The sequence below is a fragment of the Cynocephalus volans genome, chromosome 9 (genome assembly GCF_027409185.1).
Source record: "Cynocephalus volans isolate mCynVol1 chromosome 9, mCynVol1.pri, whole genome shotgun sequence".
NCBI lineage: Eukaryota > Metazoa > Chordata > Mammalia > Dermoptera > Cynocephalidae > Cynocephalus > Cynocephalus volans.
This window is the reverse complement of record NC_084468.1, coordinates 93,307,669-93,321,469: the sequence shown is the minus strand read 5'-3', so window position 1 is coordinate 93,321,469 and position 13,801 is coordinate 93,307,669. Positions and strand designations below refer to the sequence as shown.

The 13,801-nt window shown below is 36.1% G+C and overlaps 1 protein-coding gene and 1 non-coding gene across 2 annotated transcripts in view; one reads left to right on the top strand and one right to left on the bottom strand.

The window, feature by feature from the left end:
* The window catches only part of DKK2 (dickkopf WNT signaling pathway inhibitor 2), a 94,144-nt gene that overhangs the window by 34,037 nt on the left and 46,306 nt on the right, over positions 1 to 13,801 (top strand). The gene's annotated exons all lie outside the window — the stretch shown is intronic.
* On the bottom strand, positions 12,652 to 12,767 carry LOC134386652 (U5 spliceosomal RNA). Its single transcript, XR_010024484.1, has one exon. It is a non-coding gene; the product is annotated as a U5 spliceosomal RNA (small nuclear RNA).

Sequence of the window (13,801 nt, the reverse complement as noted above, 5' to 3'; positions counted from 1 at the left end):
TTTGAAGAGTTGAAATCTTAATAATTTTAAAATATTCCAGTTTATAATTAAAATTTACATTATAAGTGTGTCTATAGAATATCAAAAGTTAAAAAGATGAAAAAATACGAAGGTTTAACTTAAATATTTAATTAGTTATTTGTTTTGTTTTGTAGCCATATCCTTTCTAACTAAAAAAATAAAAATTTTATTAGAAAAAAGCTCACTTAAAAAAAAGATGTATACATCTGTATGCATATACACACACATATACACACACACATATATATATTATATAAAGATTTTTCTTTATAAGATCTAGGGTCACTACTAATTTGTTCTTAAAACCCTACAACCTACCATACTTCGGTTGTGATGCTCATAGCAACCCTAGGAGAAAGGCATAAAATTATCTTTAGGAAAGTAAAATAACTTGCCTAAGAACAAAAAAGCTAAGCTGTGTAATCAGGATATTAATCCAGGTCTTTCTGATTCCAAAGTTTGTACACTTTCCCTGAAGCCAATTCTTGGTTTTAGTTTGTTTTTTCCCTAAAGAAATACAAAGTGGATGACTCTAGGGAGTTACTTTATGTGCATATTGGTTAAGCCAATTTTAATGCCTTTTTAAATCCCAATTTCTCTCCATGCTAGTTATTTACAATTCACCTGCCTCACCTACTTACGTGTTCATAAAAAGAGTGTTTCATATGCCAATTTTAATCCCATTTTTAATGCCTCAGTTGTTCCTCTGAAAAATTTTCACATCGTATTGGGAACCTATTCTTATCAGTTATAAAATCACATAATTATAGAATGGTCAATTTATGAGATAATATAAAATTACTTGGGATTTTATTGCCTCCAATGTAAGCTTTCTACTATGGTCCTTGATAGGTAATAGTATTTATGTTTTCTGTAATTAGCATAAATAAACTGATTTTTCTTTTAAATAGAACATGGAGCAATTTTTCCAAATAGGTATAGCTATTTGGATATGGCTCATCTTAAGAATATCTGTCAACACATTTCTTAAACATACATTTTGGAAAATATTATTGATACTTTATAGATACATTATTCCCATTACATGAGAATCCACTGAAGATTTTCACTTAAAATTATTATGTTTTCAAATCATTATTATTTTTTAACTAGAGCTACTGAATTGAATGAGATTATTTTAAATTTCTTGTTGGCATCCATTTCAGAGATGGTCTTGGAAGGAATATTTGACTGGTTGTCCTTATTGGAGTAAACGAAGGTATGTAAATATACCTTTATGGCCTTGGGTAACCAAAGTATTACAATAATTTGATATAGAAATATGAATACATGTTATATACTCCTCTTTCAGAAGAAATTTAAGCAAAATAACTTGTTTGGGAGACAGATTGAGGGCTACCACATTTTAAGATTGAAACAGAATGGGCCAGAAAAACCCAGCACATTCAAAATAGATTAGAAAAATATGACTCATTTATTTTTGGAAAAACAAGATGTCTTGACAACTGAGAAAAAAAGAAAAAGTCCTTTTGCTTGGATATTTCAAGCTCTCCATGCTAGTTATTTATAATTCACCTGCCTCACCTACTTACACGTTCACAAAAAGAGTGTTTCATATGCCAAATGAGAGCTGATCATCCTTGTTCTTGAACAGTTCTGACAGCTTTAAGACTGTAATTCTAGAAACAGGAGCTTGATGTTAAGCATCAGCACATGTTCTCCATTATTCCCTCCAGAAGAAAACAATAGTTGGGTAAGATTACACTCTAATGGAATCCATTTTCACTAAATAGGTATATTTAGTCAGTTGCCATTTGGTAGACCACAAAAGAGAAAAGGAAGAAGCTACTTAAAATGAGAAGGGCAAGTGTAAGCCCATTAAAAAGTTGCTGAGTAACTGATTACACATACATGCATAATTGCAGACCTGAATATTTATTTCAATACACTTGAAGTCTTGGACATTGTCGAGAAGAGAATTCAATATTTTCGTTACCAGGACCTTTATCATAAATGTTTTGGTTTTAATATGTTTCTGTCCCCCATCAACCTTTTTTGGATGAAATTGCAAGGAAGTTTTTCAGTTGGCATGGTGAAAAAGAGTTGAACTTTACAGAAATTGAGAAATATATGCCATGGGTACTTGAATAGCTGATTGACCCCAAATAATCTTGTTGACACTCTTGTTGATTCCCTACATTTTGGGAGAAATTGAATCTATTTGCATACTGCATCACATGCATAAGTATTATTTACATATTCCACAAACACACACAACACTTGGCTAGTAAAAAATCTGAAAAACATTTCACATGATAAGCAAATAACATAATTGAAAGTTTTTACAGGAAAGAATGTCTAGCAAAATTTTAAGTGTTGATATGGAGTAATTATTTACTTATTCATTTAATAAGCATTTATTGAGGGCCTACTATATGTCAGGCTCTGTACTGCATACTGAGGATACAAAAAGAGCTCCTACATTGCTTTGCTAGAATGATGGGAATAGTTATTCTTTGAATCTGGAAGAAGAGGTGGGATGATGAGTGGGCATCACAGAGATTCAAATCTGAGTTTTGCTTGTGGTAAAATTTTCTGAACATCACTAATTTTATAAAAATAAATGGGCTGTTTTGAGTTATAGAATTGTGCCAATTTGTAGGGAATACTGAATATGTGATAGTTGGTGAAAATTTCTAAGCTTCCTTTCATGTCAATGATTTATTTTTAGTATAGAATATAATTATTTTTTGTCAAATTAAAATTAGGTTTTCAGAGTTAACCTTGCCTACAGAGAAAGACTAAAGTAGGTGTCAGACAGACATTTTTCAGAGAAGCAGGAAACAAACCTACTGGGTGTATTTTTGTCACAATTGCCTAAGAAAGGAGAGAGCCAATCTTGGGCAGCAGTTTTTCCTTGACCTGTTTGTTTTTAGATTAGCAAAACAGGTTACCATGGGAACTGTGAAAACCTGTCTCCATCCCATGACCTTGTAATTTTGCGTGTGAGGTTAATCACCAGGCATTATCCTTTCTTTGATGTCAGGCTATCAGGGTAGTCGTGGCCTCCAAGACCTGCCAACTTCAAAATCAAAGTGATTTCATACAGTTTACCTTAGAACTCTAGGCTCAAAAGAACTTCATTCAAAAACCTTTCTGGGTAGCATATTAACCTTACAATCTGCTGCCTATGAGAGGTGTTCAGTTATCCTTCCTGGAAATAGAATGGAATCCTGATTGGAATGCTTAAAACAAGAAATTTCTAAGTTTGTGCTTTTTTTCTTTGAGTTGCCTATTCTGTCTTCCATAAATTGAATTGTGTACTAATTTTAAAATCAGATTTGCAAATCATTGTAGGTATAGACAGCTTTGTAGCTGAATGCTATTATCATTTAAGAGATTGTGTGACTCTGAAAATCCAGAATGACAAATATACACTGTCAGTACACATTCTCTTTGATTTCTACAAATAAAAGACTTCCAAAGTTTTTAATTATTCAGGACTATTTTTTCCCTTTGAGATCTCTCAATATCACAGAATTAAGAGTTTGGGACTGATATTCACATGGCCGAGTAAGGAAAAATATAATTTTGGGCGGACTCCTCATGAAGAAAGGGTACTTAAAGGTACATAGAGAGTTTTCAATGACCTCATTCTACACCTGAGAATGATTTGTTTTCCCTCCTACATTATGTAAGATTATGTAATTTATATTGGTGAATTTATTTTTAAAAAATTTATTCAGCAAGAAGTTAGTAAGCAAGAGCAAAATAAATCCTTTCTGTGTATATTATTTCATAACAAAGAACGTCCACTAAAATTTTTATCTAATTTGAAAATGAAAAAAATAAAGAATGACAACAAACGGAAAATTGGTGAAATTTCTGAGATTAAGTTTTAATTTTAACTTACAAATTCTCATATAAAGTAGTTAAAGTAGAAAAAGAATTTTAGTGCTTTAATCAACATATTCCTAATAATGCCTATAGCTCAAAAGAAATAAAAGGATTAACAGAAATCCTATACATTTTAACTACTGACTCCAATTCTCAAAGAAGTTGCCTTAGATAATGACATTAGGAATATTACTAATCTTAATATAACAAATTTAATATTATTAAATACCAGAAACAAAAAAGGAAATAAATTGGATTATAGCAAGTTAATATTATTGGTAATGGTTCTAGTATTATGAGTATATATAATTAATACGGTTACTCTTATTATCTATAACCCAGGAAAGCATTTTTTTATGAAATAATATGCCAGTCTTGAGAAATTTTCTGTGGCAGAATAACAGCTTATTTTACTAGAAAAATGAGTGAGGAAAGAGTGCTACCATCTCCCTAAAACCGTTTGAGCGGTTAACTGCATGTACCCTGTGAGCTGGTCAAACAGGAGCCCTTGAGCCTCTAGCATCAGGTGTGTAGGACATTCCATGAAGAAGCCTCGGGACTGCAAAGGTGAGCACCAGGGGCCAGCGATAGCCATTAAAGGGCTAATTGGTGAGTTCCTTAGCAAGGTCTTTTTGTTCTTCCTGGTTACCCTCTTGTTTATATAAACAAAGTCATGGTATTAAATTATAAAATAGAAAAAAAGAATTTGTCACTAACTCTCCTAATTAATTTTTCCTTTAATAGCAGATTTATTCAGTATAACCCACCTTTGAATTATTTAATTCAGAATTATTATATACTTTAATTGTGAACTTGTCCTGAGGATCATTTGTGTGTGTATGTGTGTATATGTGTGTGATTGTTTTGAAACACTTCTTTCTGGAAAAAAAAAAAAAGGGATAAATATGTCTAAATCCTAGAGCAAAATTGTATAAGTGACTCTCAAAAATTACCTCAATTGAATGTAAGCAAGCCTTTAGGTATGTTGTGGCCATTTTGGTCTTTAGAAATAGCCAGCAATGCATGGGCATCGTATGTAAGCTCTGAAAGCTGGCTTTTGTCTTCAAGAGATCGTGGACAGGCTGGTAACAACACAGAGATAAATCTAACTGGCCTTACTTGGTGAAAGGAAAGGATGGTATGTGAACTTTACAGTGAAGAGGATGCTAAATACAGTAACTGCTGGGAGTTTACACAAACCACAAAATGCTCTTTAAGTTCTTCAGACCAAATTGCTTCAACCACTAGATAAGGTTACAATGTGTGATAATATTATGCTGCAGGCTTCCCCCCACCCCAAGTTAATATCTTTGTTTTGATTTTGTCTGGGGAAGTTCTTTTGCTGGTCAGCCACAACATTTCCATTAACTCACACAAATTCCCCATCTCACAACTCCTGCCAGTTTTCTCCCTGCCTAAACAGGACAGATAACATTAGCAGTGTTGCGTGAAACATGTAAAATTAAAATTTTTCCCACAGCTTCTGACCACTGGATTGTGAATAACTTCAGTATTATTCACAATGCTCGTAATCAAAACAATGAACTTGGGAAGACTTTATTTTTTTTTTATTTATTTATTTATTTTTTTTTGTCGTTTTTTTGTGACCGGCACTCAGCCAGTGAGTGCACTGGTCAGTCCTATATAGGATCCGAACCCGCGGCGGGAGTGTCGCCGCGCTGCCAGCGCAGCACTCTACCAAGTGCGCCACGGGCTCGGCCCGGGAAGACTTTATTTTAACTGGATACTAAAACTGTCTATGCATTATATTAGAAAATTTTTTTAAGGTTTTAAAAAATAACAGAATACCAAAGTTGCTTCAGGGATTACTTTTTGGTCTTGTGAGATCTACTTTGCCTGTTTTGGCCAAGAGCACTGGTCACCCAGAGCTGGTGTGGCTTCTCCCTTCAATTCCCCATTAGGCCTCAGTAGGCATAACCCAGCAATCCATTCAGTCAGCAATCCAAGTGGCCAAGATTTTTAGTAAATATCCGTTAGTTGTGAAGCAAATTGGTCTGCATGGATACTGTTGCAATGACTCTATGGAAAAGTTAGCTGGTATTTCACAGTTTAAATAAACTAGAGAAATAAATCTATTGCCGGGATAATTAGGTAACTTGCATTTATTGAGCATGTTACCATGAACTGGGCATGGTGTCATATACTTCCCATACATTATCTCTTGTATTCCTGACAACAACCCAGAGTGATACATATTATTCAGATTTTATAGGTTTACAGGCATAGCTCCTTTAAACATTTGCCCAAGGATATATGTGTATGGTCACCAATGGAAAAACCAAGATTTAAGTAAGATTCCAGAGGCTGTGCTCTGAGCCATTACTCCATGCTACTTAATTGAATCCATAACTTTTTGAAGTACACTCCTATCTTCAGTACATCTAGTACCATCTCACAGAGCACAAATTGAGAATTGCTGCTCCAGATCTTCAATAATAGCTTGATTCCAGAGCAAACCTTCAATGGTCAGGAGGGGGAGGACAGAAGGCATGGAGTGGTGTTACTGTAGCAATTCTAGAGATCACATTAGAGACACTGGGCTCAGGTGAGCAAAGCTGCATTCCACGTGACAATCAGAAATTTTTTGGCCAATGCAGAAGCAAGTACAGAAAAAGTTTGGCACTTAACCACAGACTGACACTTAATAAACCAACTTCTAGCATTTCTACTATATTTTACGTAACTCTTTCACCTAATAATATGGTAATTCCGGGACTTAGGGTAGAGTAGCACCATATTTGTAACTGCTAATGATAGGATAACTCTGTTCAAGCAGAGATAATCTTGTTGTATTTACCTGTTAAAATTGTTGGTCTTCCTAGCCTGCTTCATATCTCAAACTCTGAGGTTCAGCAAGTGTCTTTCATTCAAAATATAACCACATTTCTGGATTCATGGTACCACTCTTAGAGCTTAATGTCAGGATGGAGGCAAAAAGCACTGATGCAAGAGAGGGCCTGGGAACAACTGGAGTGAGGATCCAAGTGGCAAGGTGAATCAGGGAATCAACTGTCAGCAGAATTCTGAGTAAGGAGCTGATGATGTAGGTCAAATGGCTATGAAGGCTTCAAAAAGTTTGAGCTCGAACCTCAATGATGGAGGGGATTTGGAAAAATACAGATAAGGAAAAGTGGTATTCTGGTGTGTATACGTGTGTGCATGTGACTCCGTGTGTGTGTGTGTGTTGGAGGCTGGGCAAAGAGGCAAAAATCATGAACAAAATCATGTGGCAAATTGGGCCTCTGTTGTGGAGGTAGCAATAACTTGATCTGGCTGCATGAAAGAGCTCATATGAGTCTTTAGAATGTAGTTTAAATTCATGTTATGGAGTTCTTGAAAGGCTAGGTGAAGAATTTGGACTTGTTTTGATAATCAGAAGAGAGTGGCTGAAAGTTCTTGAGTAGTGGGATAACATAAAAAGTGTTTTAGGAAGAATCACCTAGTGGTGCTATGTGGGGTAATCTGGACAGAAAGAGAGACGGCAGAGGGCCACACAGCAGGCAAGAGCATGGAGTGAAACCCGATGAAGACCTTAATTCATAGTGCAGTGAGATGGAACTGAAAGAAAGAATTTGAAGGATTAGCAGGGATAAAGGAGAATACAGCTGTAGAAGAATGCAGGTGTACAAACCTGGGTGATTCCTGAAATGGAGGTTGAAATAATTAACTGAAGCAAAATTTTATTTATGCTGTATATCAATTTTGTCAATATACTGAATAATTATAGTATTGATATAAAAACTCATTGTTTCATATAAAAACATGTTTCTTTTCTTTTTTTTTTTTGTCTTTTTCCTGACCGGCACTCAGCCAGTGAGTGCACCGGCCATTCCTATATAGGATCCGAACCCGCAGCGGGAGCGTTGCCGCACTCCCAGCGCCGCACTCTCCCGAGTGCGCCACAGGCTCGGCCCATAAAAACATGTTTCAATAATTATCTGCTAGGGGCCGAGCCCGTGGCGCACTCTGTAGCGTGCTGCGCTGGGAGCGCGGCGACGCTCCCGCCGCGGGTTCGGATCCTACATAGGAATGACTGCTGCACTCACTGGCTGAGTGCCGGTCAGGAAAAAAAAAAAAAAAAAAATTATCTGCTAGAATTCTTTTGATAAAAGATCTATGAGTATATTGCAAAGGCATTCTTCTTTTGCACAAATTTTATATTCACAGAACAAAAAAGTTTCATCTAAGAGATAATCTGATACCTGCTGCTCTATTTGGCATCTTGCCTCCAAAGTCTGCTCTAGATTTCAGCTTCCGTATGGCTGTCATTTTCTTCTATATGTGCAAAAGGCAAAGAGAAAAAGACGGGCAGTTCTTCCTTACTTTGAGCGTTTAGTATATGGACCACTTGCCTCTTCTGATCCCTCTCTATTGTGTTCAGGGCTCTGGGGGGCTGAATGATAGGTAATGCATCAGGGGCTCTCTTGCTACCTGAGTTTGGCCCACAGGAGACACTAGCAGGAGATTGAATACTAGGAGAAGATGCAGTGGTGTTTTGGAGAAAGCTAATTCTGCACATCTTTCCCCAAGTCCACTGTCAACGACATCATGTTGCTAGCTTATAATTAGCCATGGTGGGAGAATTTACACCATGGAAATGACCAAATTCTGCCAAAAAGGATTTTCATTTTTGGAAAGTCAGATTACCAGCATGCCACTAGAGGAGTATGGTCTCAGGTATTTATTCCTTTGGTTCCCTGTGTACTTGGCCATCTAGGTTGGCTGTGTATCTCATCTGAGGGAGTGTGGAGGGGGCTCTCTCCATACAGCTAACACCCTTTAGGTTTCTATAACTACTCTTTCCCTTTACTGCTTCGAGCTTAAAGGAGATAATGGTACCCTGCCTTGCTCACCTCAGACTACTGCACTTTCTCTTTTGTTTCTCTCAACTTGAACCATTCAACATAGCAGCCACTAGCTACATACGGCTATTGACCACTGGAGGGTATGACTTTCACAATGGTGTGACTGAGGAATTGAACTTTGTATTTTATTTAGTTAAAATTAATTAAAATTAAAAATAAAAATAGTGTGAAACATTTTTTCCATTAAACACAGCTCTCTTGTTTGGTAGAACTGCATTTTACTTGCAGATTCATTATGTGAATAGAGATTGCTATAAATGAAAGATATAGTTGATTTTAAAGACTTAATATGAAAAAAATGGAAAATATCTTACTGAAAACTTTTTAATATTCATTTCCTATTAAAATAATATTTTGGATATGTCAGGTTAAACTAAATATATTATTAAGATTAACTTTACCTGTTTCTTTTAACTTTTTAAAAGTGTTTGCTAGAAAATTTTAAATTACTATGTGGATTCCACTATCAAATAGTCCCACTCTAAACCTTTCCCAGACTACAATAAGTATCTCCTCAAATACACAGCTTGAATATGGCATCAGCTGCCTTCTGGGACCCTGACACCACCATAAAACAAAACAATCTACTGCAACTAATTCATTTTATGCCTTGTAAGCTAAATGACCACTCTATTTTTAAAGAGAAAAGAAACAGACTTATTTTGGTGGGGATCTATTAAGGCAGTATTAGGGGAAATATTTGACTTCTAATGGTGTTTCTTAAACAATTGATAGAAGTTTTACAGTGTGCTCTAGGGGAATAATTCTCAAAAATGTTTCCTGAATGGAAGGAAATATTAATATTGTTAAGTAGCTATCATACACCAGACAATTTTTGGATATGTTATTCAATTCAACTCTCCCAGTAATCCTTAGAGACAGGAATGTTTTGAGATAATCACCTTTTATAGACCAGGAAACTGAGGCATGGAGAAATTACTTGCTCAAGTTCATAGCTGGTAAGTACATACTTGATTTGTACATACTCAAGTACAAGCAAGTACATACTTGATTTTGGCCTCAATGTTTACCAGCTATGTACTTGAGCAAGTAATTTCTCTGTGCCTCAGTTTCCTGGTCTGTAAAAGGTGACTGTCTCAAAACATTCCTGTCTCTAAGGATTATTGGAAATCAAGACTATGTTTGCTTGACATTATAGTCCAGGATCCTTCTGGCACACAATACGATATCTCTTAGTCCAAGGCATTTTAAACAAAATTTATGGGGGGAAGTTGTTGATTTTACTAGATATTGATTTTTAAACTTTCCATTCAAAATGTAGATGGTCTCTAGTGCAACTTCTCCCTCCCACACCAGTGCCTCAGACAACATTTCGCTTCTTCCTTGGCCCCAGGGGTAAACCACTTTGAAACAGACCTAGAAAAGTCCAGAGCTCTAGTACTTCTATGAAAAGTTGCTTCCAGGTGTGGCTTCTCAGGTCACTTGCAGGAAGGGAGTGCCAGAGGATAGATAGAATCCAACAGGCCAGTTTGGGCATCCTGTATTCAGCCGAGTCTGGCCCCAAACCCAGCCGCAGTCTTACCCCACCCTGCTCTTGACCCTTAATCCCAGTGCTACGTGGAGCATAAGACAGTCTAGCTTCCCCTTTAGGACACTGGGAAAAAACAAAAACAGAGGCTCAAAGATGTTAACTAAACCAAAGTCACAAAAGGGATGAAAATTCTTGACCTCAGCGTTGAGGACTTCACAGTGCTGCCTCCTGTTCTTATTTTCAATCTAGACGTAATTTGATCCTCTTGTATTTGACTCTGATTTACAGTGCAGTTCTTCATGGGAGTTTTAAAATGATATTTATACACACGTTAACACTCGTTGCACTGGACATCACATATCCTCCCTTGCTAAATGGGTGTGGAGTAAAAATATTTTTTTAAATGCAGGTAGGCCCTGTACTTGAACCCATGCTAATTCTGGAATTGTGCACATCTGTGTGACATTAAACATTAAAGGAGATTTACAGGAACCTCCAGGATCACTGCAAAATTGGTCATGATTTTGTACTCTTATTTAGTGCAAAGAATCCTTTGGGTGCATAATAAATACTGTCTGATTAAATGTAAAAAAGCAAGGGATACTTCCTCCTATATCCCTTTTATACATGTATTTTTGGTCTAATTTAATATTACTGTGTGACCTCCTTGATATTCTCTCATCTGAATTCTTCTGAAACTGAAAATGGAGGCAAAGTTACTCAGGGTTTAAATGCAGAGCTTGGGATCAGCCTGACCTGAGTTCAGCTACGTTAACTAAGTGCAGTGTGATTGTGGGCTGTTTCCTTCACCTCTCTACACCTGTCTCCTCATCTACAAGACGAGGAATTTTTTTTTTTTAAAAAAGAAATTTATTGCAAGGATATAAGATAGCCAAAGGAATCAAATGTAACTCAGAAGGGTATGAGCCCATGGAACTCCAGGGTTATAGAGAACAAGGGCTTATGGGCATTATTACGCTACCACAACTAGAATTAAAGAGCTAATCAAATTACATCCTCATGCCTCTCTACTCAAGAGGCAAATTCCCCAGAAAGAGTCTAAGTGGACAGTTGGGGTCCTGCATCCTTCTCTATGGCCAGGGGAGGGCAGGAGAAGTCAGGGTGCCCTGACTGACAGTCCCATCAAACTGCAGTCAATGCTGGAGGCCAAATTCTCAAATAAAACATCAGGGTGGTGTTACCAAGGAAAGGGACATGGGAGTTGGACAAGCAAAAGAAATGGAAGTGTTTTAGATTCCTGACTTACAGAGTCATTATGCTGTTCAAATAAGATAATCGACATAGACACACACAGTGACAGTGCATACAAATTATGAATAAAGATAATTTAAAAAATTATCATTAGAGCTTGCAATTGATTTTATTCTTCTTTACTAAGAATGATTATGTTCTCAAAGAGTATATTTTATATACACACACATTTAAGTGTGAATATACCCATATATATACACACACACACATACATTATATATATATATATATATATATATGTATATATACACAGAAATATGTATTTGTAGTAGTCCCTTAGATTTTATTTAAAAGTTTAATAACAGGGCATTTTATCAATTTTCTATGTAACTAGGCAGAGATATATGTAAAGAAAAATAAGTAGTAATTATTTCCCAAATAGTTAGCATGCAATTATTTAATTGAAAAATCTGCCTTTGCTATTTCAAACATAAGCCAACAATAAATCCCACGCCATCTATTTTAGTTATGGTAAATCATAGTCGTATGTGGTCATGATTATGGCTAATTGTGGGATAAAGAATTTAATTTTAGAGTATGAATGAAATATATCCTTGTTGACATTTTATGCATGACAGTCTGGGAACAATAGGGGGAGAGCTAACAGTTATGTGATATAAATCCCCCTACAGAGAGAGTAATAATGAAAGAATAATAAATCAAGAATTCTGATTCTTAATGATGGTTTTAGAAGCCTGGGCTCTCCATATTTAGAATGTACCAGCTGCTTCAAATTAGGAAGACTGTAGACTCTTCTGACATGAGTTCACTGATGATGGGGTGCGTGCCTGTGTGTGTGTGTGTGTGTGTGTGTGTGTGTGTGTGTGTGTATAAGTTACTCCAGTTATGTGTAAATAGAAAATCTAGAACACTTCCTTGAATTTTTAGTTTATAGAGGAATAAATATTTGTGGTAAACTGCTATTTCACATTAAGATTGCCAATATAGATTGAAATTTATAACTTTTTAAAGAACATTAAGAGAGACTCTATTTAGCACGTGGTCTGAAATTGCTTATGGACTGCATGATGACACCAGGAACTTAAAAGGCACTAATGCACTAACTCTGTATTTTTTTTTTTAACTTCTGCTTTCACTTCACAACATTAAAACTAAACAATTAGCTGTATCAAAGCATGGCCTCATAGAATTAAAGTAGGACTTAAAGTTATTCCCCTCCTCAGAAATCTTTAGTAAAAGGCAAAATATGTGTACAATATGAAGAGGAACCGGAGTATATGCCCTTTGTTTCCACAACATGTCTCAAGTAAGAGAAATTCCTAGTGCACGGATGATCCGTTTAGGGTCAAGATATAGTGCTACCAAAGCTTTTCAGGGAATTCTGTAAAAAGAAGGAAAAAAAAATGTGCCATACACTGTAGGTATTCAAATGTATCCAAGTCACTATCCTTTTGCTTCTGGAAATACCTTAGTATTCACGCAGTGCTTCTGGGTCACCATTAGGGGGCGATGTGGAGGAGGCTTGGCTGGCTGGTACCTGAATGGTTTCCTGGTGAAATTCACTCATCAATCCCTCGCTCTCTTCCTTCCTCCCTTCCTTTCTTTTTCCTTCCCCTTCCTTCCTTCCTGTTTTCCCTCCTTTCCTCTCCCTTCCTTCCTTCTTTTATTTTCTTTCTTTCTCTTTCTCTCTTTCTTTTAGTTAACATTTAGTAGGTTCACATGCAGTTGTAACAAATAATATATAGAGATCTGATGTACCCTTTGCCTAGTTCCCCCCAGTGGTAACATCTTTAAAAACTATAGGCCAACAATACAACTAGGATATTGACGTTAAGAGACTTAACATTTCCATCACCACAAGGATATTGCCTTTTACAGTCACATTCACTTTTCTTCCACTCTAATTCTCTCATTTCAAGAACGTTGTATAAATTAAACCATACAGTATTTTATCTTTTAGGATTAGCATTTCTCATGCAGCGTTTCTCAAGAGATTAAGGCTGTTGGGTGTATCAATAGTTTGTTCTTTTTGATTACTAGGTAGGATTCCATGATATGCATATATGTTTGTTTAACCATAAACTTACTGAAGGACATCAGGGTCTGTTTCCAGTTTTTGGCTATTAAGAATAAAGCTGCTACAGGTACTCGAACACCAATGTTCATACTAGCATTATTACACTTGCCAAAAGGTGAAAACAACCCGAGTGTCCCTTGACAGATGAATGGATAAACAAAATGTGGTATATACATACAATAGAATATTATTCAGCCTTATAAAGGAATGGAATTCTGATACATGCTCCAACAT